We start from the raw sequence: 11045 nt of genomic DNA on the forward strand, positions 1-11045 counted from the left end.
CAAAGATGCATGATGAGCCTATTTGCAGACTTCCTAGAGCAATGTATGGAAGTTTTTATGGACGATTTTAGCGTGTATGGTGACTCATTTGATCATTGCTTAGGCAACCTTGGAAAAGTCTTAGAGAGATGCACCAAAACAAACCTTGTCTTAAATTTTGAAAAATGTCATTTCATGGTCAAACAAGGGATTGTTTTGGGACATATAGTCTCAAAAGAAGGCATCTCCGTAGATCCGGCAAAAATAAATGTCATATCTAGTTTTCCTTACCCCTCCTCCAAGAGGGAAGTCCGTTCTTTTCTTGGACATGCAGGATTCTACTGGAGATTCATCAAAGACTTTAGCAAGGTGGCCTTACCTCTCTCTCGACTACTACAAAAGGACACTGAATTTGAGCTAAGCAAGGAATGTATGGAAGCATATGAAAAACTTAAAGTAGCATTGACACAAGCCCCTATTGTGCGAGGACCGAATTGGACTCAACCATTTGAAATCATGTGTACAAGAATTTGACTTGGAGATCAAAGATAGGAGTGGTTCCCAAAACTTAATGGCAGACCATCTAAGTCGCCTCGAACACGCAAAAGGCGACACCACTCCTATCAATGACTCCTTTCCTTTAGATGCTTTGCACGCAATCTCGGAAGTGATTCCTTGGTATGCCCCAATCGCAAACTATTTGGTTTCACACACTTTCCCTCCTAATCTCGATAAAAACAAGAGGGATAAGCTGAAAAGCGAATCCAAATACTATGTTTGGGACGATCCTTATTTGTGGAGGTGTGGAGCGGACCAAATATTGCGACGGTGCATACCTCAAACCGAATTCCAAGCAATCTTGGACGCTTGCCATGCTTCCGAAGGAGGTGGCCACTATGGCCCCCAAAGAACGGCAAGAAAGGTCCTTGATTGTGGATTTTGGTGGCCAACACTTCTCAAAGATTCTTCCCTCTATTGCAAATCTTGCCCCCCAATGCATTCGGTTTGGAAAATACTTCTAAGAAGGACGAAATCCCCCAACAAAATATGCTTTTTTGTGAAATCTTTGATGTATGGGGAATCGACTTCATGGGACCATTTCCAAACTCCAATGGCTTTCTCTACATCTTGTTAGCCGTCGATTATGTGTCAAAATGGGTGGAGGCAATCCCCACCCAAACGGATGATGCTCATGTTCTTTATTCTTTTGTGAGGAACAATATCATTTGTCGCTTTGGCTCCCCAAGAGCAATCATAAGTGACCAAGGATCCCACTTTTGTAACAAAAAAATTGACGGCCTCATGAGAAAGTATGGCATCATACACAAAGTCGCCACGGCCTACCACCCTCAGACAAACGGCCAAGCTGAGGTTTCTAACCGGGAAATCAATCATGTGTTGGAAAGGGTTATGAAGCCGAATCGGAAGGATTGGAGCACTAAACTCTCCGATGCACTATGGGCATATCGAACGGCTTACAAAACACCCATAGGCATGAGCTCCTTTAGGCTTGTGTATGGTAAAGCATGCCACTTACCGGTAGAAATCGAACACAAAGCTTATTGGTCAATAAAGGAATGCAATATGAGCTTGGGTGGAGCCGGAGTAGAGAGAAAGCTTCAATTAGCGGAATTGGAATGCTTAAGATTAGAAGCTTATGACAACTCTAGACTTTACAAGGAAAAGATGAAAGCCATCCATGACAAGAACATTAGGAGAAGAGAATTCCAACCCGGTGACCTAGTCCTTCTTTACAACTCAAGGTTGAGATTACTACCCGAAAAACTTAGATCAAGGTGGGATGGACCCTACCAAGTGGAGAAAGTAGAACCTTATGGAGTTTACTAGTTGCGCCACCCATCAAGTCCGGACATTTTCAAGGTGAATGGGCACCGTCTCAAATTGTACCATGGTGAGCAAAGAAAGAACTCCAAGGAATTTGAAGTGTTCCTCTTGAGGGATGCATCTCTTGAACAAGAACTTTGAGCTAGAGAGAGTCCAACTTAAGGACGGTAAACAAAAGTGCGAGGTGGGAGACACCCCACCATGGTAAGATCTTCCTTTGTACATAGCCATTGAATTCTTCTTTGATTGACACTTGCTTGACACTTGACTTCATGTTTAGTACCTAGGTAATAGAAGTAGTTGTAGTTAGATTTCAATTCTAATTTTGCTTCATTTGTTGAGTTCATTTGGTAGTATCAAGTTGAAACATCCTTCTATAGTGCTTAAGTGGCTGTTTAGGAGGTTGGAATGCTACAAGTGGTGCAAAAACATGCAAACTTTGGAAAAGGCACCCTTCTGCGCATGCGCGCACCTGGCGCGCGCGCGTCTTTGAAGCAATGGTCGACCATCCGCGCGGATGCGCACCGTGCACGGACGCGTGGATTGCCAAAAGTGACCCTCTATACATTTTCCAGAGAGTTGAGCCCACCCTACAACAGCCCAATGCTTGAGGCACAGGCCAACCACGCGTGCGCGCACATGGCGCGTACGCACGCTTTAATAAATCTGCAGGTCGACGCGCTAGCGCACCGTGCGCGCGCGTGCCGATTACTCTGGTGCACTCCTGGCACATATTCCAAAGAGTTAGGCCATCTCTCAGGCCTACACTAAGCCACCAGCCCACCACCTCTACCGTGTGCGCGCACCTGGCGCGCACGCGTCCACATGCTTGCAACACGATGTGCGCACGCGCGCCTAGGCCGCGCACGCATCCCTCGTCCTGCACCCTCCTCTAGGCCACTTCACCGAGAGTTAGGCCCACCCCAGGCCTATCTCATGCCTGGGGCATAACCACATTGCCGCGCACGGTGGCGCGCGCAGCCAACCTCTGGTACCTCGTCCAGAGAGTTGTGCCAACTCTAAGCCACCCTTATGCTACCAGCACAAACGCATGGGCGCGTACGCGCAACGTGCACGCGCGCGCCCCCAATCCACCTCGCTTCTTTGCGCGAGTGCGCACCATGCGCGCACGCATGGGTGCTCGACGCCAACTTAATAGGGAGCACACTTGCCCCCTTTCATTCTTCTTCCCCTTTTCTTCTTCTCACCCCCTCTACTACCCCTCTCCCTCTTACCCTTTCTCCTTTCCTCCAACCACCTCCGACCACCTACCTCCGGTGGCCCCTTCATTGCCCCTCCATCCTCCATCATTCCACTCTACAACCCTCTCTCCCACACCCATTTCCATCTCTCTCAAGGTACATTGTCCCTCTTGCTCTACTTCTCTCTTTTTGATTCTTAATCTTCAATTTCAATTTGTTTTAGGTAGCCCCCTTCTTTTCCCATATATCTTCTTAGCTACTTCTTTGGGGTGTTTTCGGTTTTTTCCATTTAACTCTTCATAGGCATTTGGGTCCTACATTCTCTTGCATTGATAGATGAGATGTGTTGCTTGATTTTCTTACAACCACTGTGCACTGTAGTCATTAATAATGGATTGTGGAATGTTACATTGCTTTCACTTGCATCTAATTACATACTACAAAAGGGATGCACGCCAAGTGTTTGATGAAAGGCATACTTGAGTTTTGAACTCATTTTGACTAATTGCCTCTTAACTAACCACTTTTGGGTGCATCCCCACATTCTCCAATCCATCCACTCACCTTTTCATGAATTGACTTCCACTTTGGTATTTGAGGGTGTATGCCTCTCATGCTTCTTACTTACATGCTTAAACTACCCTTGCACCACATGCAAATGATTCGCCTTGCTCATCACATGTTATCTTAGTTACATGTTGCAGCTGTCATGTAATACTGATACCCATATTCTTATGGCACAACTCTTCATTTGCATAATCGCATTCAATTAAGCTTCTTTGGGTTTGATGTTATTCCCTTTCTTTCCTATCACAGGATGGTAATCAAAAGGAACAAAGGGAAAGCCCCGAAGAAGCCAGCTTCCAATAAAGCGCACCAAGAACTAACGGCCAAGCCACTCCTGAAGAAGACTAAGGGCCCCGTTGATGTTCTAGAGAAGGACAACCCTCCAAAAGATTCAAATAAGTTCCATAACCGCTACTGCGAACTTGTTTACTCAAGAATGATTGAAAGAAATTATCACCCGGAGCCTCTTCTAGTCCTACCGGCTCACCTCACTCCGATAGTGATGCCACACATTGACCGGAGGCAATGGAGGTTCCTCTTGAGGCAACCAAAGGAGGCCAATCTCTCATGGGTGGTGGAATTCTACTCCAACTACCACTCACCCCTTCTCACATCAATATTTGTGCGCCGGAAGCAAGTGTCAGTCATAGTGGAAACCATCCGAGAAGTCCTTGGGATTGGGCCGTTGACGGATGGATATGATGCCTACCAAGAAGTCTTGACTGCATGTAATGACCGTGCGTTCGATTGGAGCGCGATCCTCCGCGTAATTGCTTTACCCGACGCATGTTGGATTCGGGGGACCATAAAGCAACAACCAAAGGGTTTAGATGCCCGCTACCTCACTCAAGAAGCCACGGCATGGGCCCAAATTCTAGCTCACTACGTGCTCCCAAGCACCCACGGGTCATCCATTACCGCCGAGCTTGCATTATTGATATGGTGCATTCTAACCGAGAAACCGGTCGACATTTCGCATGCCATTCGCCAATCCATGGGGCACATTCATGCCTGCATTCATGCCAAGGGAAATCTACCATTCCCTGCTATGGTGACCGAGTTAGTTGCAATGGCCGGCGTCCACCGAGAGGCTAAGGATGTGAGAAACTCAATTCCGGTCGAGGACGATGTTATTCCGACCAAGAGGTGCCTCAAGCCTCCGAAATTCACCAAGGACATTGGACTACCCATACCATCTCGCAACACCACCACATCATCCACACCACAAAAATCAGCCACCCAACGCCTTGAAGACCTGCACAAGAAGTTGGATCGTTATGAGAGGCGTAACCAACGCCGATACGCTCACATGAAGAAACTTCTAAGCGTAGTCACCCCACCTATGGAGGAACCAGATATCTCCACATCCACCGCAACTTCAAGCGGAGATAGCGATGACATTAGAGATGAGGGACACTCGGGACTCGACCACCCATTGCGCCTAACCTATAGCACGGAGGACCGTGCTAAGTTTTAAGTGTGGGGAGGTCGGCCGACCGATCTCCGTAGGTAACACCCGAATAAATTCTTGTTCTTTGAACTCCTTTGTAATTAGGATAGGTTGCATGATTAGGTCTTATTTGACACCATTTGCATGATAAGTTTACTTGGTTGGAACAATGAAACTCTTTCTTAGGAAACCAATACTTTGGGGCAACCGTGGCATTGCCAATTTTAAACAATTTCGATGCCAATTTTGCATGGAGAATTATATCTTAGAACATGGATTTTGAGTTAAGAACACAAGCTAGTGAGCTTTGAGCCTTGTTTTGTGGCTACATCTTATAGTCACCTACTCTCCTTCTTGTGTGAAATTATTTTCTCTCTATGAGTGTGATCTTTGCTTTGTTTGAGTCTATATGTCCATTGTTCCCTGTATTCACGCATTTATATGATTGAGGCCATCATTTCATTAGCTCACTTACCCAAATAGCCTTACCTTTTATCATCCATTGTTAGCCAATTTGAGCCTACGCTTAACCCACTTTGTTCTTAATTTAGCACATTACAAGCCTTAAAGCGAAAAACAATAAATGTCCTTAATTTGGATCTTTGATTGGCTTAGGCTAGTGTGTGTGAGTATCATTCAAGTGTGAGAATCCTGGGACATTGGAGGAATAAAAGGGTAGTTTTGCATTTTATTTGAAAATATTGGGAATTGGGTACATGCTCATGTATTAATCAAATGTATAGGCCTTATGCATTGATGCTCTTGTATATAGAAAAAAAATGAGAAAAACAAAAAAGAAAAAAAAAAGAAAAAAATATATATAGAAAAAAAATAGAAAAAGAAAGAAAAAAAGGAAGACAAAGAAAGAAATAAAAAGGGGACAAAATGCCCCAAAGCAAAAAGCGTAGTCCAATGAAATCAATGCATAAGAAATGAGAAAGAAAATGCATGAGTATGTGAAAGGGTGAAAAATGGGTAGTTAGGTTAGAATTTAATTGTATAGGATGTCATAGGTTAGGTGGAAAGTTTAAGCTTATCAAGGATTCAAATTTCAACTCACTTAACCAAATATGCATCCCACCTTGACCCTAGCCCCATTACAACCTAAAGAAAGACCTCATGATATTTGTACACATGCATGGAATAAATGTTGATTGTTAGACGGAGAACAAATCTTGGAGAGCATGATTAGGAGAAAATCGAGAGAATCAACCCTAGACACTTGAGCGAATAGAGTGTAAACACTTCCGGTGAGGGTTCGAAGGCTCTAATTCATGATTCCCGGCTCTCACGAGCATTCTTCATGCAAAGTTATGTATATTGCACTTGATACCTGAAAAAAATTGGTAAGTTCCATATGTTGGCCACTATCGTACCCTATATGCTTGCAAGTATCTTAGGAAGGTTGAATTGTCCCTAACCAAGTAGATAGTAACATTAGTCGTAGTTGCATTCATGTAGGTAGGTTCTGCATTCATATAAGTAGGTTGCACTTCATGAGTCTTATACCTTTACGATCCCTCGGCCTTTTGTGTTTCTTTTGCATTTCTCTAAGCATGAGGACATGCTAGAATCTAAGTGTGGGGAGGTTGATGTACCCCATTTTGAGGGTTCATCTTGTGTTGATTTCAGGGGTTTTATCAATAATTTCGCACGCTTTCTAGATGAAAATACAAGACTTTGTGTTCCTTTCCTAATTTTTCCTCATGGATGAAAACATGCTTATTTTTCACTAAATTAGATACATTTCTAATCTTCTCTTGATGCCATTCGATGCCGTGGCCTGTGTGTTAAGTGGTTTCAGAATATAGGGTAGGGATGGACCAGAAGAGAGAAGAAGGACAGGTGCAACGGAAGAGAGCATGAGAATTGAACTTTGGAAATCTCAGCATGGGCGCGTGCGCGCACTTGACGCGTCCGCGTAGATTGAGAAGCTAGAAGTCGAAGCCAAGAGCCAAGCCACGAGCCGGCTTGCGTAGCGGCTAGGCCATGATCTTAGTGGGCGCGCACGCGTACATTACGCCTCCGCGCACATTACAAGATGCCCGGTGGCGTGCACGCGTACATTGCGCGTGTGCGCCGATGTTCGAATATGATTTTTTTAAGAGCCACGTGACTTGGGCGTGGAGGCAGTTGGGAATCCCATTTTGGGAAAGTGCCCTGGCGGGAAAAGCATAAAAAGACCAAAGGAACAAGGGTTAAGGGACTTTAGCTCATTTTCTAGATTCTAGATATTTTGGAAGATAGTTAGTTACACTTGTGGAGAAGGAGAGATATTCCAAGCTCTCATTAGGGTTCATCTTCATCTAATTTCTGAATTTTCATTCACTCTTTGGTGAGATCCCTTGCAGTTCTCAATTCATTTTGTTTATGTCATAGATCTTCTTCTCCAATCTCCATTAGTATTTGTAATTGCTCAATTCTTATAGATCTTAGATTCAATCTTGTAATTGTGGATTTAATCAATTTCCTTAGAATCTTGTTTCCATTGTTGCTCTTTGTTCATTGTTGTTACTTCCTTGTGTTGAAATACTTTTAATTCTACTTTCTTCTCAATTTTACTATGACTTTCACTCTTGCGCACCAAATGTTTGATGAAATGCCAACACTAGTTATGGAGTAAAAGTTTCTTACTTGGCATAGGGTTTGGGCCATTAGAAGAAGTTGAATAGTTGTGTCAATTGTTGAATTAGAATTAGGGATTGCTAATTGACTTGGAGCACACTAAAGCTAGATTTTCATAAGGTAAAGCTAGGACTTGTGACTCAAGTTGATTACTCTCATTTGACTTTCCTCTATGCCTAGGGGTTAACTAAATGAAGCAAGGCCTAATTGTTGTCATCATTGAAAGAACTATAAGGATAGAATCTCTAATGCCAACCCTAAGCCAAGTCTTTTAAGGATTGATTGTTTGTTTTCTATTTTGCTAAAACCTTCAAGGAATCATAACAAGGCTTTCTAATCAATAAGATGCACACTCTAGAAATTCCAAGGGAGGACGACTCGGGAGACTAATACTCTCGGTTATAGATTGTAGAATTGTTTGATGATGGATTTTGCGTCGGTTTAGACTATACTACGATTGATTACTCGATAATTTCTATACCGGCAAAAATTCATTTATCAAAGATAAACTCCCCAACCTTTACTAACAGATTCTCCACAATTCCATTAGGTGTCTTGATTGATCTATCAGCCATGACTAGTGACATCCTAGTGGGTTTGAGTTCTTCTATCGCATGCTTCCTCATCATGGATAGGGGCATTTAGTTGATACTAGCTCCAAGATCACAAAGAGCCTTGTTTAATGTCATTTTGCCTATGGTGCAAGCAACTACAAAACTCCCTGGATCTTTAAGCTTTGGTGGGATTCCCTTTTGAAGCACATCGCTACATTCTTCAACGAGCAGCACAGTCTCCTTCTTCAGCCAACTTCTTTTCTTGTTGATAAGCTCCTTTAAGAACTTGGCATACAGAGGCATTTGCTCCAATGCCTCAGCCAAGGGTATGTTGATCTCTAGCTTCTTGAAAGTCTCGAGGAACTTATGAAAGTGCTGATCCTTTGTTTCTTTGTGGAATCTCTATGGATAAGGTAGTGGAGGTGTAAGACTCTTCTCCACTTGCTGCTATCTTGGATTTGGTTCTTCCATGATCTGCTTTCCCTTTTTCAAATTTTGTGATTGGTTGTTCTCTTCTGTGAGCTTTTCTGGGACATTCTTGCTTGTTATGTCCTTGTTGTTAGCTCCATCTTTCTCTGTTGGTTCTTTGTCACTCTCCATAAGCTTCTTGGTTGCCCCTTTGTTGCTATCCACCAATGTCTTTCCACTCCTTAGTTGTACAGCTTTGCACTCTTCCTTTGTATTAGGAATGGTGTTGCTTGGTAGTGAGCTTGAAGGTCTCTCAATAGAAATCTGCTTGGAGATTTGTCCAATCTGCCTCTCTAGGCTCTTCATGGAGGCTTCATGGTTCTTTGTTGTCATTTCTTAGTTCTTCATCATCTTCTCCATGAGCATCTCCAGATTAGTAATCCTCTGAGAGTCTTGTGAGATTGGTTGGTTGTGAGGTGTTGATGGTTGATGGTAAGTGTTTTGGTTAGTGGGTTGAGTATTGGATGGGTGATGGTTGGAGTCGGGGTAATTGTTTTGGGATTTTCTGTAAGGATTTTGGTTAGTTGGCTGCTGGTTGTGATTTTGGTTGTTTCTTGGAGTGTTTTGAGCTGAGTTCCTCTGCGATGGTTGTTGGTTTTGGTTGTGGTTATCTCCCCACCTAAGGTTTGGGTGGTTCTTCCAAGATGGATTGTAGGTGTCACCATACACCTCATTTGATCCAGAATTTTGGTTGTGCATATACTGCACTTGCTTTTGTTGCTGTTCCTCTTGGTTCTCTTCATTATGCCCCCAAGGAGTTGTTGGTTGGCTTGTGGCACTCACTGATGCTACTTGTAGGCTATCAATCCTTTTGGCCATTTGCTCAAATTGTTGCTGAATCTGCTACTGCATCACCTTGTGTTGAGCCAAAATTGTATCCACTCCTTCCAATTCTAGCACTCCCTTCCTCTGTGATGGTTGGCGTTGCCTTTGGTGAGCAAAGAAATATTGGTTGTTGGCCACCATATCAATGAGGTTTTGAGCTTCCTCTGCAGTTTTCATCAATTGCAATGATCCTGCAGCTGAGTGATCAAGTGCTTCTTGAGCCTTCAGAGTAAGTCCTTCATAGAAGTTCTGTAGCTTGTCCCACTCAGTGAACATCTCTGGTGAGCATTTCCTCAACAGAGCCTTATATTTTTCCCATGCCTCATATAGATTTTTAGAATCCATTTGGCTAAATGTCTGCACCTCAGTTTTCAATCTTAGGATCCTTTGAGGGGGATAAAATTTGGCATGAAATTTGCTCACCAAATCATCCCAAGTGTTGATGCTCTCCTTTGGAAATGTTTCTAGCCATTGAGTGGCTTTGTCCCTGAGAGAGAATGGGAATAACAGTAACTTGTATATGTCAGGTTGCACTCTACTGCTTTTAACTGTGTCACAGATCCTCAAGAAAGTGGATAGATGTTGGTTCGGGTCCTCCAATGGTCCTCCTCCAAAAGAGCAGTTGTTTTGGACCAATGTGATGAGTTGTGGCTTCTGTTCAAAGTTATTTGCATTGATATTAGGGGTAAGAATGCTACTCCCACAATGTCTAGCATTTGCAAATGTATAGGAGGCCAGTACTCTCCTCTGTTGTGGGTTATTGTTGGCCCCTCCTTCTGGTGGATTGGTTGAATGTTCCTCCATATCTTGAAATTCTTCTTCTAACTCCTCCTCTCCAACAATGTTTTTCCCTCTTTCAGCTCTTCTTAATCTCCTGATGGTTCATTCGTCTTGTTCATGAAAGGTGGGTATAGCCCTTCTTGTATTTGTCATATAAACAAAACACAAGAAACACACAAAACCAGTGACACTTCAATCTATTGCTAGAGTGAAGTTTTAGTTAGCTTAAGCAAAAATTCAAACAGTTAGTAGGTTAATTAAAAATTAAAGAAACAAAAAAGAAAAAGTGCTTGATCTAGACCTCCACTTCACTTAATCATTGTCAATCTATTTCAATCCCCGGCAACAGTGCCAAAAACTTGATGTGTGGAAAACGATCCAACACAAAACTCACCGGCAAGTGTACCGGGTCGCATCACGTAATAATAACTCACATGAGTGAGGTTGATCCCACAGGGATTGAAGGATTGAGCAATTTTAGTTTAGTGGTTGATTTAGTCAAGCGAATCAAGTATTGGTTAAGTGATTTGTAGCAGACAGAAGGTAAATTGAAGGAAATGTAAAGGGAGAGGGATGATTTGCAGAAATTAAAGAGAATTGAAAGTAAAGGTACTGAATCTTAAAGAACAAGAAATTAAATGACTGAAACTTAAAGTGCAAGAAATGTAAATTACAGTAACTTAAATGGCAAGGAATGTAAATTGCTTGAATGTAAAAGGGATTTGAGGACTGGGATTGCAGAATCTAAAC

The sequence above is a fragment of the Arachis duranensis genome, chromosome 10 (assembly GCF_000817695.3).
Source record: "Arachis duranensis cultivar V14167 chromosome 10, aradu.V14167.gnm2.J7QH, whole genome shotgun sequence".
Classification (NCBI taxonomy): domain Eukaryota; kingdom Viridiplantae; phylum Streptophyta; class Magnoliopsida; order Fabales; family Fabaceae; genus Arachis; species Arachis duranensis.